General features: G+C 32.2%; 1 long non-coding RNA gene across 1 annotated transcript; it reads left to right on the forward strand.

Annotated features, from left to right (window-relative positions):
- The first annotated feature begins 4991 nt into the window (after positions 1–4991).
- Positions 4992–6786, forward strand: LOC123721710. Its single transcript, XR_006756289.1, has 3 exons — positions 4992–5237; positions 5829–6440; positions 6479–6786. It is a non-coding gene; the product is annotated as an uncharacterized LOC123721710 (long non-coding RNA).
- Positions 6787–13273: the final 6487 nt, after the last annotated feature.

The raw sequence follows: 13273 nt of genomic DNA on the forward strand, positions 1-13273 counted from the left end.
CCCTAAGTTAGAGGTGACTAGGCCATAGTCGATTTATAATATTAGTAAGATTTAGGACAGATTTTTATTAACTTAAATCATCATGCTTGATATGTAAAACTTTGATTAAAAACATATTTTCCATCTATAAAAATAGAATAGCAAAATTCAGAACAGACAGCTCTTTCAATTTTTTTTTTTGAGCGCACTATGGGATTTGCTTTTCAATTTCATTGTATTACCGCTGGGTTTATTTCCCGAGGCAAAGCTTAAAAGGGCTACACTGTGTAGTACTTAGTACATATTAATATGTAATCTCATCGTATTACAATGGCAAATGGAAATTACCATCATTTAATTTTTTTTATATCATAAGATGGAAAACTAGCAAGTGACCGCCTGATTCGCCGAAATAGCGAAGCGACCGCTACCCACAGACATTCGCAATTGCAGATGCGTTGCCTACCTTTAATCAACGGAGACGGGGACGCACAGAAAGATAATATTTCCCCTTACTATACGTCCCCACCTCTGACAAATCCGATGGAGGGTAACGTAGTTAAATATCACTCAACTAACATTATTCCTACAATCGTATCAGTGAATAGCGAAGAGCTGTGACCTTAAGAATCTTTCGCTTAACGGCTAGGTTATGGCCTGATACAAAAGGCTATTTTAGAAACCGCGCGCATTACGAAGATATTCCTTTCTCTACAGCCTTGTCCACTGGTTGCTTATATGATTCCGCGTCTGGTTCTGCACAATTATATAATATGTTTTATTTATTTAATTATTTTAGATTCAATTAATATATTTAATTATAGATCGATTGCAGTCTTGAATAGCATATTTACGCGGACGAAGTCGCGGGCATCTAGTAATAAAATGAGGCAGACGGAAATAAGTTGAACAGCTAGTCTATACATATTAATAAAATTGGAATGTCTGTATTTAATATAGAATAAAAAAAACATATTTCATATACATGATGTATTTGCGTAACTGATTACTACAAAACAATGTTTAACATTTTTAATTAAACGTATATCATAAAAACTACTTTTCAACTTTAGTCTGTATGTCTCCTCGCAATGTCTGGGCCGGTTTTGACGGGATGGTAGCTGATGCACGTGGCCACATTATAGGTTGACGATCACATGTGACGTTATAGTCGACGTAGTCGCGGACGACTACTAGTATCGAATAAAAATGTTCATGTATTTTACAATTTATGAATCTAAAGCTAAACTGAAAAGGGTAAATCGTTTACGTTGAACAATAGATCAGATTCCTTTCATACCTCTTGTGGGTCATGGGAAAAATAAACATGTGTCAACAATCGTATGGATGTAATGAAACAAAAGCCCTCAAGGGTATGGGGACAAATTGGTCTTATACAAATACACAAGCCTCTTTTGTTCTCGTTCTTTAGAACATAGAAAATGTTTGAATGATATTGTAAAAGCGTATAACTATTGTTATATGTATCTAACAATCCGTCTCAACTTCGAACGGGCATTATTTTATATTTTAAACATTGTACGCATTGACTTCGTCCGTGCGGAATTAAAAAAATGTAGTAATAAATTTAGCCTACGACACAGGGTAAAGTAAAGCTAGTAAGGACAGAAGAGGATAGGGTAGCTTCCCAACAGTAAAAGAATTTTTGAAATCAAATCTTTTCTATTTATTATATTAGTATAGATGAAAAATTATTATAAATATAAAAAATATTGAAGTTAATCTTTTTTATTTTATCTCATTTCTATAGCCCAGCATTTCGAATACGGAATCACGGGAAACTAAGTCATTATTTTGCTCCTAGTATTTCAAACTTTGCAAACTTTCATTTCAATAAATTATTATCAGAGAAAGGGTGCATTAAAAGTTGAACTCGAAGAAAAAGAATTCTTTTGTACTGAACTTTATTTTTATTTTTAAACAACTTCACGTATTTCTACATTCTTTTGTTTAATAAATTTCCGAACATCCGTATATTAGATATAAATAAATTTTATAGTCGCCAAAAAGCATAACATTTGTAAAACCATATATCCATTCAGAACTTGATATGTGAAGTTGTACATTGTAACTGTGAATTTCAAACGACACTTGTATACAAACTATATTCTTTTCTCTGTCAATTTAAAGCAGAACGAGAGAGATGGAAATACTTTCGTAATTCATTAATAACAGTTCCCCCTGCCAACATTTCTATGAAGCCACTTCTATCACCGTAATTAAATTCTCTATTTATTTCCTCAGAAAACTTCAGCATGAACAGTCATTTTATTACGCTTGTATATATGTCGTAGAATTTTTTTACAAGTTTTTTTTTTATATAAATAGGTGGCAAACAAGCAAACGGCCATATAAATTCGCCGTAATAGCGAGGCGACAGTTGCCCATAGACATCCCCAAATGCAGATGCGTTGCCTACCTTTAATCAACGGAGAAGAAGACGCACAGAAAGAGGATATTTTCCTTCCTATGCGTCCCCTCTTTCGCCAAATCCACTTTCCCTTCCCGTCCTTTCTAATAAGAAAAGGGTGGGAAGGGAAAGAGGACTAAAATCAGGCCTCCGGAACCACACTCATCAGACAAAAAGCGGAATTACTTCCACCTGACGCCTGTTTCCTGTGTGGTCGTTGTATTTTACCGGTCGACTATTCGTGTACCCAACAAATATTTTTGTTGCGGGATCTATCATTGTATAATTGAAGTTATGTACATCTTCTCAACAATAGTATCGTGCAGCTTTAAACAGATTTTCATTCATCCGTATAACTATGAATTTCCACGGTCAAAATACCTTTACAATAAATAATTGGCAACCTACTCATTCCCTTTGTAAAGTAGCAGATATAGACCACAAATATAACTCAGACCAGAAAACCCTAGCCACGCTAGCTTATTGCTGAAAAATATTGAACATACTAACTGTCGCCGTGATAAATGGCCTATGTGTCCTTCCAGGCTATGTTAGAACATGTTGATGTATGACATGTACATCAAGATCCGCCGAGCCGTTATGTAGATACCTTCAAACAAACATCCATCCATCCATCTAAACATTCGGCATTTACAATATTAGTAAGAGTAAGATTAAATTCATTTGATTGTGATGTAATAAAGAAGCCGATCGTAGTGTTGTCATGCCAGGATTTTTATATTCTTGCTAAGGTTATAAATAAATAACTCGTAGTAAGCTAATGTTTAGTACATTACTTAAAACTCTTTAGTAATACATAATATCAAATGTGTCCTACGTGTGTGTTTATATTTTTACTACTTAGGTCAATAAATTGTGGTAGAGTTTGTTTTAGTTGTTATCAGAGTTTTAATTAGACAATGTATTTACGTAAAACATTACATTCTCTATTTTTAATACATATGTATATATTTTTCTATGAAAAAAGTACGGAGTTTAAATCCCCAAACATGAAAGCTCGGATTAATTCGGTTAGCCGGCTTGTTTTTAAACACTCTAAAAGCTTTTCTACAAACAAAAGAGGACTTTCATTATTTTTATTTTCCGATTTGTGTTCAATAAATAAAAATGAACTAATAACCAAATAGGTAAAATAAAATACATAATGTGGTCACATTTAAAGGGAACAATTTGTGTGAATTATGTCGGTGATAAAATTGGGAGGGATTAGATATTAGGATTATACAAGTAAAAAACGATGCTTTCCGCGATGTCCTTAAATAGATATTTATAAAATATTATGTCTTTTAATGTATAGAGTTCTAGCTGTCGCCCGCGACTTCGCCCGCGCGGAATTATAAAATAACTTAATAAGTAGTCTTCCAGACTATGTCCTCCATCTGTGCCAAATTTCATCAAGATCCATGGAGCTGTTTCGGAGATACTTTCTAACAAACATCCATCCATACATCTAAACATTTGCATGTATAATATTAGTCAGATTGATAGGGCATAATCATGCACATTTTATTGGTTTTATAATTTTCTAATATATGGCATTAAAAATAACGCCATCTGTTAAATTAAAGTTAAATCTCTTTTTTTGTACAAAATGAAATTTTACTACAAATAAATTGAAATTTCTGTGTTAAAGCCCAAATACGAAAGGGTTATATTAGTAAGGTGACAAGACTGTAAACTTTGTAAGGTTGTATAACGCTCTGTTCGGTCGCCGTGATGATTGTAAATAGAATTATGGGGTGAGACAGTCATAAGAATACGAAAAAGAGTACGGACGAAGTCTGTAGATGTCATAATAAAAAAAATAAAAAAAAAACATTAGAATGTTAGTATTTTCTTGATAAGAAACATTTTAATATCATTGACCTTATAACTTGCACGTGAATGCAACAAATAGAGTAATCATCTGCGAAGTTAACTGACCGATATTATAAATGTTAATTATAACGAACTAGCTGTCGCCCGCTACTCCGTCCCCGCGGAATTCAAAAAAACGTAATTAGTAGCCTATGTGTTCTGCCAGACTATTTTCTACATCATTATGCTAAATTTCAGCATGATTCATGTAGCTGTTCAGGTGATACCTTCAAACAAACATCCATCTTAACATTCGAATTTATAATATTAGTAAGATATATTTATTTATATGTCACTGACCGACGATAAACTACGTAATTTTATAATCGGACTCAACATGTGCAAATTTTGATCTATTAGCAACATGACTTCTATATTCTTACTAAATTATTTAATTTATACAATTCACAACTGTTCTATTCTATATATAATTCACGTGTGCAAAATTGTTCAAAGTATTATTTAAATACACTTCTTTTACATACATTTACTAATAGTAAGTGTTACAAATAACCATGACTATTAATATTAATAACCTTTGTCAAAATATTTAATTTCATGATTTTATTAAATTACATCTTCTTAAATCTTAAAATGCCAGGAAAACGTTGACTATTTACTATAAGACGTGATAAATAGTTGCTTATCAAAGTTCGCGCGCAATTCGCATGAGCGAGAGAGCATTCCATTCTACATCACAGTATCGTTACATGCGCAGGAGTGCGGTCGCGCTGCTGCCGAAAAACGCGAAAACAAAAAAACAAACCGGAAAATCGTGACTCGAAAATCAAGCAACATATAGATACAATAATGTGAATAGCTAATATAACGTCAAATGTATATTATTGGGATGAAAAAAACGTGAATCTTAACAGAAAATTAACTACAAAAAGTGTACTTCAAAAAATAAGTGCTTTTTGGTCAAGAAAATTAGAGGATACTTGAAATGGTGAATTGCTTTTATAGTAATTATTAAAATAAGGTGATATTAAATTTAATTCAATTTGGCCCCTAGCGAATATATATAGTAATGTTAATAGAATATATAGACTACGTTATCAGAATTCCAGACAATGTACTATTGTTGTAGTGACCATGAATTTATGAACACTATTTATTTAAGATGTCAAGAGTAACTGTAAAAAATAAACGTACATTTTTAAATTATTCGCAATCGTTTTACCAATGAATAATAATATTATGTCGTCTCTAAGTAAACGAACGAAAACCTGTTTCACGAAATTCCAAATCGTCTTCTAGATTTTGCTGTTAAACGTAATAATGTTTTTGTTTTTTTTGCTCAAACCGGTCTATTTTAAATAAAAGAAAATAATGTTTGACATTCCAAATTTGTAATTTTAGAATAAAAATAAAAACTAGTGAATTAAGAAGTATAATTTGAAAAGAGGTCTTATTGTTGTTTATTATTTATCGTAAACCGGCTAGTGTTTGAAGAAATAAACAGTTAAAAGAGGTTTTATTGTTGTTTATTTTATTTTTAAATTGGTCAGTTTTTAAAGGAATTTACTTCTCGTTCCAGAGCATTGATTGCGGTCAACGTTAACACAAATGTGGACGTACTCAAGCGTGGACATACCCGGTGCAAGAATCACTAGAGCGGACAGGTTCAGGATTTACGTGTCCGAATGTGTCGTGTGCTTTTGCATATTATTTTTTATTATCTGTGTCGGTTTATTACTTTATTTATTCTTCCATTTATACAGCACGGTAACTACAGCTGGAAAACTTGTTGAGAATTTAGTTGAGAGCTAACAAAGTGTTGTGTCAAAGTGTGTCAACAATGGTCACATGACAATCCAAACATTTTCAAATGATTTCAAACGATTTCACGTTCTCTGTTATGGCAACAATGTTACTGAAACCAAAACTTTTGTACCAAATGTTAAATTATTAAAATCTTTTAGTGTCAACCAGCGATTTGTTTGAGTGAAAACTATGGCGTCTATTTCTACAGTCGACAATGATTTAATGATAGAAATGGAATAGAATAGAAATAGGCAAGTATGATATGTGTGAAGGCTCTTTAAATTGTTCTGTTGATGTCATAAAATGTATATAAAGAGGTAGTTTATATCAAAATAAAAGGATCCCAAAGGATAACCAGTGTAATTTATTTGATAGATCAAAATACGTTTTCAAATTCTACGCATCATTATGTCAAGTAAATAGGTCAGTCACATTAATTACCTGGACACACTTATTAATACATATATTTGTCGCGGTTTTTTCAATGTCAATAACGGGATGACTATACAAGTGTAATTCTGCAATCGAAACCCAAAATAAGATTAACCACACGTTTGTCCTTTTACTTATTATTTAAAACTAATGCTATCACTTGTACATCACGTGTTCTTTGTATTATAAAATAATGTACTAGATTCTGTCTATAAAGTACATTGTTGATTAAGTCTTTTATTACTCTAAAGTCATAAACTATTATCAGTATATTTTATGGTTCAGAGTGAATTAGTTACTTCTAAACATTACTCAAGGTGAAATTTATATCCGTACCCTATATTCTTATATTGATTAAATTATGTTGTCGGATTTTTTTTTAATTTAATGTTAAATTTTATCTTAAAGCATACAAAATTATTCCAGCACACGTATTTCATAAGTAACACAGAGAAAACTTATTCATGTCTCTGTTAATTTGCATTCTTAAGTCCTGGTGTTTTTGTGGAACTGCTACCCTTTAAATGAACCAAATGCACCACGACTAGTCAAAATGGCAGCAACTGCGTCCGAATTCATATCTCGAAAAATATGTTTCAACAATTTTTTTATATTTCTATCTTAGTATCGCATTAAAGATTAATAAAACTTGTACTTTCATTTAGACCACATTACATTTTTTGTCGTCTTCGGATTGATCTTATGGATTGTATATTTAGTTCTGCAGTTATAAACACTGCCTCCACTGTTATTTAAGCGCCAACGACTGCATTTGCATAAATGTGCCAAATATATATGTTACTTAAAAATCTATATTATTTATTTAAAATATAATGACAAACACAACAACAAATGACTTTTTTTATTACTGTCTGTTTTTTGCTTGTTAATGTGAATTGTATAGAAAAAGTCAGTCAATTGTACTGAATTCATAAAACATAACATGTTAAAATATCATATCAGAGGAAGGAATCAAATCAGTTTTTAATTTAAAAAATACGGCATTTTTTTATTAAACATTTTAATATTACATTTCGCCTCTTTACAAGAACAACGTGATATTTTTAAAACCACAACTTTACAGGAGAGCAATTACAAACATTTAAGCGTTGATAAATTAATTTTACACATTAATTATCGCAACAATTTTATTATTTTCCGACGGTAAAATTATCAATATTTTAGAATTTATCAACATTTAAATGTTAAAAATTGCTTTCCTCTAAAGTTGTGGTTTAAAAATATCACGATGTTCTTGTAAAGAGGCGATTTGTTATCTCGCAATGTTAAAAATACTTAGTTGAATATAAAACGTTTATTGCTCAAAGTGTTAAAGACGTCCTTGTGAATGTTTGCAAAAAATCTTGTTTATGACGCGTTCAGCACTTCGTTTTAAATACGTTACATAATCTTGTATGTTCAGAGGATCTTCTAATTTATCGTGTCATTTCAATGAGTCGTAATTTTCATTTTACGTAACGTTACGTAGTAATTAAAATCCTTCTCTTACACGTCGGTCAAAGCTGGATAAGTGAAAAACCTCTGTATGCAAATCATTGTCCACTCCCAAAATACGACCTCCATAAGCGAGAAACTCGGGTTAGACAGAAACCTCTATAACCACAAACAGTGGTAGACGCCAGCAACAACAACATCTGTTGCACGACAGTAGACAGTCAGTATGGGCAGCGGTTGCTTCGCCGTTCCGACGAATTCAGGTGGCCGCTTGCTCCTTTGCAACCTTGTTATATATATTTTTTATAAAAAGGGAGAAAAATATCGAGGTCCCTTGAACTTTAGTTTATCCAGGTACACCTGTACTGTTATCTCTGTTTCGAAATTTCAGCAATGGAAACTTATAATTTAAGTGTCTTCTGTTGACCAAAAAACATTTTTCGATTTCTAGTTATGATTTTCTACTTCAAATTATGATGTGCTCTTTTAACTATTTAAGGGTAACACGGATCATAATGTAACTACGTACATCCCCTTGTCAGTTTGCTCGATTTCTCTACATCTATCTATCTATATATATAAAAGAAAGTCGTGTTAGTTACACTATTTATAACTCAAGATCGGTCGAATTGATTTAGCTGAAAATTGATGGGGAGGTAGCTTAGAACTAGGAGACGGACATAGGAACTTTTTTATCTAGTCGCGGGTAAAAGCTAGTTTAAAAATAAATATGAATCAAATATTGAAAGTGTTGCTGTCAATGACATGTAATTACAAAAACAAACGAAGCGAGATATTTGCTCCCGCTCAGTGGAAGCAATTAATATTTTCATTAAAATATGTAATGAGCTTGTTTGTCAAAACTCGGAAAATAAATGGAATAGTTTGCCAATTTGTACAATATTCACGTGTACTGATAACGTACGTGTAACGATGCTATACTTTTTAGACCAACATTCTTATGTTTTGATAAAATATTAATATGAAAATTAAAGGAACGTATCCGAAAGACCCTTGTAATTGATCCCACTATTGATACACACTTCTCAACGAAGTTCATCTTACTAGTATTATAAATGACGTAAGTTTAGATGGATGTTTGTTAGAAGGTATCTGCGGAACGACTCAACGGATCTTGATGAAATTGGGCACATATGTAGAAAATAATCTGGAAGAACACATAGGCTACTTATTTTTTTTATTATTTCCACGCGGAGCTAGTCGCGGGCGAAAGTTAAATAATTGGCAAAGATTTGTCGCCATTTGGTTTTTTTCTACAAAAACATTTGTAAAATATTGTCATCCTTAATTTTTTTATCATTAACATAATTTTTTAACCATAATGTAAATAAATAATGTTTTGAAATAGGATCTATCAAATTGACACTTTTCTGAGACGTTTTGAAAATTTCAAATTTTTTTTTTAACTAAAATTTATTTGCAATTTTCAGAATCCAAAGTAAAATATCTATATTACGTATATATATTTTTAGCTCTCATTATACATTGTCTCAGTAGACGTGTGTGTGCTATTTTGATATTGCTCTAAGACGAAGTTTAAGGATAAACCTTTTGCAATGTCATTGACTCGACTACCGATAACAATGTCAACTGCGACGTTCAATCAAGGTAACCTCTGTTATACGCAATTAGTATAATTCTAAGTCTGTAGCACATAGCCGCGAAAGCGATGCGGAACCGAAGCGAAAATTTATATACAACTGGCGAAACGTCCAGGAGACATGGTAACGCGAAAGCAAAACTAACTGTGGGTTACTAATGTAGTGAAGAAGTAATAACCCAAGCCGAGGCTCCTAAGAGAGCCCTCGAGCCCAGTTACTCTTAAACGAGGTTAAGGCTAAGCGCCATCTGCGCCCGGCCACCTCAAGCCCGGTGAAGCTGTAAATGACTCTTCAAGGCAAACAGTGACCACTCAGTCACAAGAAAAAATGTAGTGACTTGCATCGACAAATATTGTCCTCCCTTACAATCTCTTTAAAAAAAATAGAAACAAAAATATATTTAAATACAAGTGTAGTGAAAATTGCAATAATATGGAACATATTCTGTGTTCCATTTTACGTTTAGTTTTCATGTTTCAATGCACTGATATTATTTCAACTACAGGTAACGAATAAGTTTGTTTATTACTTCACTCAGTTTTTGAGTGTTCGATCATACAATGTACCGTTATCATGTTTATAGATCTATATATATAAAAGAAAGTCGTGTTAGTTACACTATTTATAACTCAAGATCGGTCGAACTGATTTAGCTGAAAATTGATGGGGAGGTAGCTTAGAACTAGGAGACGGACATAGGAACTTTTTTATCTTGTGTGCATTTTTTTTTATTCCGCGCGGACGAAGTCGCGGGTAAAGGCTAGTATTTTCTAAAACAAATTAACTCCGTTTAATCAAATTATAAAAAAATTTAACGAGAAAAAAATTATTCAAAATTGTAAATTAGTTACAAGTTTTCGAAATGTTGAAATTCTACGAATGATAAGTTTAAATGAATTTAATTTGGAGTCGAAATTAAGAACAAAGAACGAAATTAATTAATTGTTTAGCTTTGACTTTGGAGATATATAAAGAACATAGAATATACTCAATTGAAAGTCAACAGTCAACCATTACTCATCATATGAGATTAAATATTTACACTATCAAAAATGTCAATCATTTGATAATAACATTATGTTCTAGAACAATGCAATATTGCATCTGTACACATCGTGTATTTGATATACAAACCGAAGTATACAGTCAAAGAAATTAATTCTCACGTTGAATCACCGTCGTCACATGTCCTTTAATATAGCACCAGCATTGTAAGCGACAACATTCACTGAAAGAAACAAACTTCCTCGGTAGTAGCAATTATTTGGATACAAGCTAAGAATTTCTACTAATTTCTTAAGTAATCTAAAATATATTGACATTATAAAAAGAAAAGATTGAATTGTTTGTTTGTTTGCATTAAATAGGCCTCGAAACTACTGAACTGGTTCAATAAAATCTTTCATTGTTAGGAAGTTACCCTATCTTCGCCTGATATAGGCTATATTTATTACTTTTTTTTTAAATCCGCGCAAACAGAATCGCGGGAAACTGCTATTGCTAATAAACTACTCGTTTTGCAGTCCACCAAATGAACCTTGATGTCTAAGGAAAACCCAATGTACTATTATTGGGCCGTACCTTACTGGAATTCAAATTAAGACCCAGTTACAGCGCTTACATAACTTCTATGTTTATTAACTTTAAATCTTTTAAGAGATATTTTACCGTTGGTTTCTGAGACCGATCTCTATTACAAACTTATCTTCATCTCTTTATATTTGACAAAACAGAGATAACAATTATGTTTTAAACAAGGATTTAGGTCTCAGAAAACCACGATAAATCCTTTCGTTTTAAAACGAATAAAAAAAGAAAAAGGTTCTCTATTAGTTCCTTGTTTTTCATAATTAAACAATTGTCGTTCTTCTTTCCTGCGAGCTATTGAAAGAAAATTATATAGAGTATTTTTGATATTAAGGAAAACTAATTTGTTGTTTTGTATTTTTTTCGTCACGGTTAGATACTACTTCCAAGGTAAATTATCACGGTCTTAAATAATACTGTCTATTGTTATAATATTTATCAAGGAAATCTCAATTGAAATGCCTTTATCATTTAAGCTTAAAAATAAACATACATTAAGAAAGGCAGAGTCCACACAAACATAATTGATACAGAATCTCTTGCGCAGGCAGTAATTGGCTTGAAATTAAGTTGACCGCACTGACATTGGCTTTAATAACTCTTAGTTCCGAAGAACATTTCATACAAGTTGCTTTGTCATTTATTTATTTTGTAATTTAAAACAAAAACAAATAAACTTTTGGAACTATTCAGTTATTTCAATTGCGAAAAGGCTTGCTAAATAACTCATGACATCATACATTTCAAAAAATAAATTCATACGTCAGAATTATTCGACGAGTGCGCACTAACGAATGAGAGATGCACACAACTTCCCACTTGATTATTATTTTACCAGCACAAAAGGTTTACGTGCAATTCATGTGTAAATACACGCTTCGTTATTAAGCGGATTACTTGAATATAACATCATATTGAGTGTTAAATAATAACATTACCAATGTAAAATTAGGTATAAACACTTTTTTTTGTTAATAAAATATTAGGATCGTTTCATATATCTTACTTCTTACTAATATTATAAATGCGAATGTTGAGATGGATGGATAGATGGATGTTTGTTTGAAGATATCTCCGGATCCGCTGAACGGATCTTGATGAAATTTGGTACAATAGAACATAGTCTGAAAGAGCACATAGGCTACTTATTAAGTTTTTCTAAATTCCGCGCGGATGGAGTCGCGAACGACAACTAGTCACTAACATTTCTTGTAACCATTTCAACTAAGCCTGCTAAGATAAGGTTCACAGCTATAGCCGAATGACCGGATTTGAACCCTCGGCCGTTAAACTCTACTCTTAACAATAAGTCTTTTTTTATTGATGGAGAAATCTTCAAAAAGATAACCTGCCTTTTCGGGACAGGGTTATGTGAGATTTTTACTAACTAAAACCCCCTCGGTTGCCATCCTCAAGTGCAACTGCGAGGGACCCGGGATCTTAAATGGAACGCACCGGGAATAGCAATTATTCTATTAGCGCTTCTAACAGACGCTTGTAGTTTTTAGCAGATATCAGAAGCAAATAGTGTTTATTGATTAAAGTTGTTATTGTGAGTTCACATTACCGAAACATCTGCACAAAAACAAATTGTTACGTGATAGAGACTACGTCTTTATCATTTTATATGTATGTTTACAGAAGTAAATAACTTTTATGATATTAATAATAAATCTTCCATATGTAACAAAACATACATCAGCGTACATATTTGCATTTTAAAAATCCACGCAGCATCTTTGCTTGCACAACAAAAGCTGACGAGGAGATAGTCGTGGGCCGACGCGTCGTTGCAATAAAATCACAAGATTAGGGTTACCATACGTTAGATATAAAAAAATGAACTCGAAAGATACATCTTTAATCTACATAAATCTCTAATGTGGAAAAAATGCATATTCATATTTTATTTTATAATCAATACATATGAATAAAATTTGAAATCCTGTATATAATAACAAGAAAAAAAAACATATTTCGTACACATGATGTATTTGCGTTGTCTATCTGTCTGTCTGTCAGACATACGTCTGGCCGCAAGGCCGCGTTTGTTCCGGGTAATCTACGAAATGGCTAGACCGATTTTGACGAGAAGGAAGGTGATACATGCAGGCATATTATA

Source organism: Papilio machaon, chromosome 15, assembly GCF_912999745.1.
Source record: "Papilio machaon chromosome 15, ilPapMach1.1, whole genome shotgun sequence".
NCBI classification, from domain to species: domain Eukaryota; kingdom Metazoa; phylum Arthropoda; class Insecta; order Lepidoptera; family Papilionidae; genus Papilio; species Papilio machaon.